Source organism: Limulus polyphemus, unplaced genomic scaffold, assembly GCF_000517525.1.
Source record: "Limulus polyphemus unplaced genomic scaffold, Limulus_polyphemus-2.1.2 Scaffold729, whole genome shotgun sequence".
NCBI lineage: Eukaryota > Metazoa > Arthropoda > Merostomata > Xiphosura > Limulidae > Limulus > Limulus polyphemus.
In genome coordinates this window covers 306,041-313,999 of record NW_013666339.1, presented here as the reverse complement: position 1 = coordinate 313,999, position 7,959 = coordinate 306,041, and the positions used below count along the sequence as shown (strand labels likewise).

General features: G+C 31.4%; 1 protein-coding gene across 1 annotated transcript in view; it reads left to right on the top strand.

The window, feature by feature from the left end:
• The first annotated feature begins 6,188 nt into the window (after positions 1-6,188).
• Positions 6,189-7,959, top strand: part of LOC106460212 (membrane-associated transporter protein-like) — a 21,737-nt gene continuing 19,966 nt past the window's right edge. Inside the window, exon 1 of the mRNA XM_013919896.2 lies at positions 6,189-6,232. The gene's annotated coding sequence lies outside the window, so the exon portion shown is untranslated. The remainder of the gene's footprint in view (positions 6,233-7,959) is intronic.

Here is a 7,959-nt window from a genome sequence, read left to right as displayed (position 1 = left end):
ATTCTGATATTTAGTGGAAGGTTTTTCAATATAATACTGTATTTTTTAAACAAGTTATAGTTTTCCATTGAAAATTGTGGGTTTGAGTGGTCTCCCATCAAGAAATCATCTTAGTTATTAATGTATATTTTTGTTATAACTTCTTTGTAATACTACTCTTAAATCTTCTATTAGATAGCTTTGGGTTCCACATATTTAAACTATAGCTAGGAGATAATTAATGGACCATTTTCAATGGATGCATGTAATCAGCAAAATTAAAAATTAGTTTTCGCACCACTGATTTATTTTTCTCTTTGAGTACACTTCAAATAATCTTCTAAATGGTCAAAAGTCATCCAAGGAATATTAAGTAATTTAAAAGCTTGCTTTAATAAAGACAAGAGGAAAACCTCAATAACCGTGGCCGTAATTATATCTCAAATCGGTCAAGAGATGGAGCCATGAGCTAAACGTTTTTACTTTAAAAAATTACCTCAGAGCCATTTTATGAGCCGCTATGCCGCGGCTGAAAATACTGGGTCTTGAAGAAAGGTGAAAATACTTCAATAAAACAGAAAGAATTCCACAAAAAATCCTAACAAAACTTATGTTGAGAATTCATATTACTCACTATGTAAGATCCACGGTGCAAATTACAAATACAGTTTCTCAAATAGGTTGAAAGTTTTCTCCGACATCTGCGTTTATGTGTATGTATCCATATATATCTGTGTGTAGCCATGTAAAGACATACATATATGCATGTATGTATACTAGGATGGTCCTTGTTTTTGAAATTTCGATATTCAACACTATCAACCACCCACCCACCCTATTTTTTCCAATGTACAAATAAGTAATTCGCACCAAATCGTATCCATATTGAATAACATATAGAGGTTTCTCAAGGTAGTTGAAATTTTAATTTGTAGCTCGCATTATATCTGCATATTCTGAGTATTCTAGAATGTTCTACAATATTTTAAATAATTCTGGAATGTTCTATCATATTATTATGAAATATTCTAGCACATTCTGAAATATTGTAGCATATTCTGGAATATTCCAGAGTATTCCACATTATTCAGAATGTACAAGAACATTTCATATATAAATAATCCATACTGGCACGTTTTACTTCTGGAATTATCTGGACTTGCCCTGGCATGTATTTTCAAAGACTGTATGGGGCTTCCCTCTGGTCCAGATATTGCTATTTTCAATTGATTCCAGCAATTTATAGAATACATGGACCAGTCCAGCTATGAACCTGCAACTGGCCATAGTTAAATAGCAGAAGACAAAGAAAAGGTAAAGAACAGTGTCATTGAGTTTGCTACAAGACAACTTCAGGCCAGCCAATCGAGAAGATTATCGAAAGCTTCTTGAAATGGTCATAGCTTTTTTTTTTGGTGGTGTCCTTTCTCGTGGAGTGCTGTTTATCATGCACAATGAATGGCTAAGGCATTATATGCCCTCAAGAAAGAAGAACAAAAACAATTCCTTCCTCAAGTTGTGCAGGATCATACAAAACGCTTTTCTAACAGCAAAAAGGAAACAATATCAATGTAAAAGTGACTAAGTTCACCAAAATCATATATTTAGGTAGCTATACTATTGTCTATGTAATAAAATAATAACACACCTTAAATAAATCGTTCATAATATATAACAAATATGTTTTTATATCACATAGTAAGTACAGCACCAGGCCACTCCAGTTTAGAAATTTAACCTCATTGAACAACTTCTAAATATGGTCCAAAATGGATGAAGTTTTTTTTTGGGGGGGGGGAGAATTATAACAGAATTAGAGTGAGAATTTTATAATTTTTAACCTGATATTGTATCTACAAATAAAGACCACCCTAATGTATACCTCCATAAACTATAAATATGTGAAGTTACTGTTATGTCGAATAACTATTTCAGCTCACATTTAAAAGTCTGAAATTCTTAAAACTCTCAATGTTGGAGACAGCCTGCAAAATAAGTGGAAAAATTCTCTCTCAACAAGCATAAAGTACTTAATATCTCAGTGTCAAAACCATTATTTTGAAATTTCCAAAACTATTCTTCTTAATTGTGGTTCACAACATGTGAATAATATCTGGTTTCTGAGTATTAATGTAAATATCATGAAGTCAAAACTTAATCTGTAATTTTTACAGGAAAACGTTTGATTTAGTAATAAATCTAACAAGTACAAAATTAAAAAGAAAATGATGTATTGTTAGCCTTGCTCTAGTCATACTCTCAATAATTATATAGCATGATAAGCGTGTATGCAATATGACAGCTTTTGATTAAAAACCATCTGATAACATCGTTTTCAATGAAACAGTTTCTTGAAAGATCAGCTGAATAAACATATTTAAAACATTGTGACTACATTTAGAAATAAAGATTGAAATAAATTACATAAAAATGTTGCTCTTTAATTTTTAGTTACTTATTTAAATGACTTATGTAAACCAAAAATAGGAACAGTACGTATTAATGCATATATTTCTATCTTACAAAATATCTTTCCCCCTGCTGAAGTTACTACATTGTCAGTCAACACTTCAACTACATCTTACTAATCTATGCAACGTGAAATAAATATATCTTAATTTTTACTGTTTCAAAATGAGTTACTAAATATTCATGCTCTTTTTTTCTTCATAAGTTGATATATGGACTAAATGCAGCATGTGTGAACACTCTGTACATCTATATTATGATTAAAAATTTTACAACATCTCGGAATATTGTGATTGATTACGATAAAGCAGTGAGTTGTGTGAATGTCAATTGTTTCATTGTGGAAGAAAATACTCGCAATGTAATGCAATTTTAAACAAAAGAAATATCCTAATGTATCTTAATTTGTAGGCACTGCCTCAACAATGTACGTATTATATTAATTTGGTTATTATTTTATAAAAACAGACAAAACGTATTTACATTATCAGAGCCGCCATACTAAATAAACTGATTCAGAGGCACAACAAATTCGAGTTTCCAGCAATTAAAATACGCTTTTTTTTAGGAGTGGGTAACAATAAACTATTATTTGTGGACATAAACGCATATTTTTAGGTGTGGGTAACAATAAACTATTATTTATGGATATAAACGCATATTTTTAGGAGGGGGTAACAATAAACTATTATTTATGGATATAAACGAACAATGTTTTAAGGAGTGATGACAATAAGCTACTATTTGTAGATATAAACGAACAGTTTTTAGGAGTGGGTATTAATAACTTGTAGATATAAACGAACAGTTTAAGCTTTTAGAATGAAAAAAAACACAATTATTTCCTGAATTTTGGAACGTCTTTCCATATAATACTTATGATAAACTGTCTCGGAACTCCAGAAAGTTATACAAAAGCTTCTGGTCAGAAGTGAGCTAATTATATAGATCAGAACTAAAGAGTAACATAACGCACAAATCTATTATATACTAATATTATATAACAAAATTACTGCAAGTTAAATATTTAATGCCATAAGTCAATACATAAGAAAACTAAAACCTATAATGATTAGAGTTCATTGGGTCATCAGATGTGTAGTTGCGCTTTGAACGATGTTTTCATGCTTAACGTTAACGATTGCACACTCACCTAGGATATTTATAGATTCTACTGAACAAGTATAAACTGAAACCTTGCAGGATGTGAAACTTTGAGCTAGCTTTTCGACCGTAGAAGTCGACCCAGTATTTCCGCCCTCCCAAACTAATGAAGTAGTTTGATTCATGTTCAGTTCAATAGAAATTACTTGTTGCTGAGATTAAACTATTAGTTTATAAACAGTTTCATTACTCTATGATTTTCTGTCACTAGATAAACTTCTTACTTCGTAACTTCGAAAAACTAATTTCAGTAAAGTCGTATGTGAAACAGATAAAAATTGAAAATGAATGAAATAAGCATTTTCATTTCTAGCATAAAGATCTCAGTTTGAAATTATCTTTTTAACTTACACCTTCCTAGTATGATTAACGTTCTCCAAATAGTATTATTTTCCAAATCTTTCTAATTTGTTTTTCAAAAGATTATAATTAGGAACTATTGTGTTGTACATCATACAAAGATTGCAAGAACATAACGAACCAGATCCTCTAGCTTAATGATATAGTGGTAATATGCCTTAATTCAAACAGTAATTACTGTAATACATCTCATATTTGATAAATTATTAAGTTGATTTTAATCTCTCCTTTAAAGTCACTTGGCTTGAATTATATATAGTTTGATATAATGAAATAACAGGACTAAGCCTAGATCTGTTATTTATTGATTGCATACTGCTAATCTCTTAAATACTTTAGGTATCTAGTCAGAGTAACGGTTACCTAATATTCCCAAAATACCAGCACGCCATCATTGGAACAACCTTACAAGGTTTTCATTTCACAACACTATATCCCAAGCGTACGGAGTCCTCTCTCTTGCCTCTCAGCGGTGAGTTTGCTATACGCGAGAAAAGACAAAGTTCACGAAGCAATTTAGTCTTAAAAAATATTAAATAAACATTGCGTTCTTCCAACCTTATTTTACAAGTTTATTCCTTCTATACAATATGTGAAAATAATTTACGTGTATCTAATAAGTTCTTAGCAATATATATATATTTGTAATAGAGATGTATGGTAAGTTCCAATAAACTTATCAAAATAGAATTGCTACATCAGCGCAGAAACTCCTAAAAAATCTGTGTGAAGCCATCAGAGTAGCATCTTAAAGTAGGGTAGACTTATTCATAATTAACATGTTTTGGATTTCTTGAAAGAGACAAAATATTAGTATCTTTAAATATGTTTTCTAATCGTAATTTTAATCAAGTATTCTTAATCTTGCTAGGTCCATCTGGACTTGCAATATTGTACAGCAGAACTCTGTCCGATCTTTTATTATCGTTTTCACAGAAATAGTTTCTGTGACTATATAAGTCCCCAATGAGTCAGCGTTAAGTTTATGGACTTACAAAGCTAAAATCCTGGGTTCGATTACTCGCGGTTAAAAAAACGCAGGTAGCCCATTGTGTAGGTTTCTGTTTACTTTACTTTTCGATGACGAGGAACCCACTTTGAGACCGTTTAAGCCGTCTCCAGCCATTATTTACTTTACTTTACTGGACTTTACTTGCATTTGTTTAAACTTTTACACAGTGCCATGCTGGAGATTATAGATGTTCATAAAATGTATTTGTTCTTTCTTAACATTAATCATAAAACAATTCAAATCATCAATATACATCAACATCGAGCGTGATTTGAATTTCATCACTTAGAATTTGTGCTCTAAAGCCAATAAGCATACTACTTACAAAATCCCCATTGTCTTAATTAAAGTGCCATTGGAAAAAATAGTGTGTTCGGTGCATTTCTTGGTTTTACAACAATAAACTTCTCCATAGAAAAAGATAAGCAAGGGATTAATATATTTATATTCACAACGTAATTTTATTTATTGTCTCAAATCAGCTAACTATTGTTATTATTTGCACACTAGTAGATAAAATAAATTATTCATCTGCTAACTGAATTAATTTAAAGTATAAAAGATTGGTCTTACCTTACTCATAAAAAAGTAAAAACGTAATCAAGAAAGAAGGGCGTTTTAAGGGTAAGTTAAGAACAAACTTTAAGATTTTTAGCTAATATGGCAAATTCTAGTTCCGAATAAATATATATTAGTTGAATATTTAGTTTCTTTGTTTAACGTTTTATAGAAACTATCATAAAAGAAACTATAACACAGTTGATAATACCAAGTATTTTCAGTATTATTGTTTATTGTATATATATTGTTGTCTTATGTGATTATGATGTTTCCCATTCAGTCTTTAGCACTCAGTTACAAACAGAACCAACTAATAAAATAGATCTCACAGCGGCTACTCGCTCCAGGTAATTGCAGATAAATGGATTTGTCAGGTTAGAGTATCAACTCACACCAGCGTCGTAATTTCACACCAGATATACTAATTACTTGTGATTGCTATACTATGTTAGCGAATATGGGTCTTGACACCAGAGTGATCAATTAGAAATCCCTTTTGTAACTGTAATGTCTTTTTCAATAGTGACCTCACACTTACCGAAGTTCTGTGACGTCACGTCTCCGTATCACTTTGCATAGGCGTGGTTTAACCAATAAGAACAAAGAACTGAAGACAATGAAGCCATAAAGTCATCGTTTCTTCTCAAGAAGACGTGCAAGTACGGTTCAAGTGACTCCTTCCAGTAGGTAAGCATAGCAAGTTCATTTTCTGGATGATATAAAATATAGGTTATATTTATTGGAAAAGCGATATTTGTAAAGCAAGACGAAAAGTTAGTAATACTGTGTTTTAAACTTTGTATGCGTAACAACCAACTATCCTGCACCAAGTGGCTCATGGGTAAGTCTGAAGGAACATAACTCTAAAAACTGGGCTTTGATACCCGTGGTAGGCACAGCACAGATTGTCCATTGTGTAACTTTGCGCTTAACTACAAACAAACAAAAACCTCTTTATTTCCATTTGTTAGTTGTTTTAGTTACACCTTTGTAAGTATACTTCTTCAGTCACTAAATATTTATATTGAAAAAACAAAAATTTGATAATATTATATATGTGCTCAAGAATATGTTATAGACTGAGTGTAAATGTAGCTCGTAATGATATAAATACTATGATTCGTATAAAAGTTAAAGCATTTACTACAGAATAAAAACAGCTTGATATGTATATGCGAGTGGAAATCCTTTGTTAAAGAGATATGTACCGTTATATCCAGTGTGGTTGATTTCTTAGTAAAGAGTCTTAATATTGGTAATATAATTATAATTTATAAGTGATACAGGTAGCTAGTCAACTCCACCAATTGCCAGTTCTTGTGCTACTCTAATCGAAGCAGTAGAATTAAACGTCATCTTATAACGCTCTCAAGGATGAAAAGGCGAGCGTGTTCGGTGATGGGATTGAACTCGCGACCCTCAGAAAGATTAGAATCTCTGAAATGTAGTAACATTTGCTGAACACACAATATTGTGTAACACACGTGAAAGAGAATCCGAACATGTCGACTCCCTTCATGCGTGTTGTTCGTAAAATTCGTCGAGAATACTGGCCACTAGTAGACTCTATGCTTAATTCTGCTTATCAGCTTTGTTTTATTCTTTGGGATGATTTGATGAGTGAGTTAAGTTTCAGAAAAATGATGGAAGTCTCCAAGCTCCTGTAGGCTAAATATGAACTTAAAAATCCAAAAGTAAGACTAACACTTTTAATAATTCAATGGTTTCTGATATATGATTATAATTACTATCATCAAAATAATCATTATCATTGTATGTTACTATCTTTTAGCATAATGACATCACATCTTAATCTTTGCAAAAATAAACAATGTTTACTAGTCGTAACTTGTTTTTTTTTTATCTTTTACAAAATGTATTAAGAATTTTTTTATCAAGAACGCAGCTCGTTTCCATTCGCACGAACAGGGTGTGTTCTGCTCATGCTAGTGTATTTTTTATGCATATATATGGTGTGCACCATTTTGGATTTGTGTTTAGCGTAACTTCGGCAATGCCGAGCGGTTCCGTAGAGAATTCGGAGCTCGAAGTACGTTAAATGCCATGCCACTGTTTAGTTCGATTTAGATGCAAGATATATATGATATAGTACATGATATATTCACTAACCCAAATAAAGTTATTTGCGATATCTTAAAATATTTAACTAAAATTATTCGGATAAATCAACAAGCACACAAACAAAGAAGCCTTATATGATGGATATTATGAAACCCTACAACAGCCTAAAGATGTTTCACTGAGAACTATTTTAGTATATCTAAAACATATACTTATTATCTTTTAGATATAAGAAGCGTCTAAAACCTTTGCAAAAAAAATCCCCATCTCTAATAACATGCAGAAAGGTTTTAACCTCCAGACGTTTCACAAGTTGAAGAATCTAATTTCTG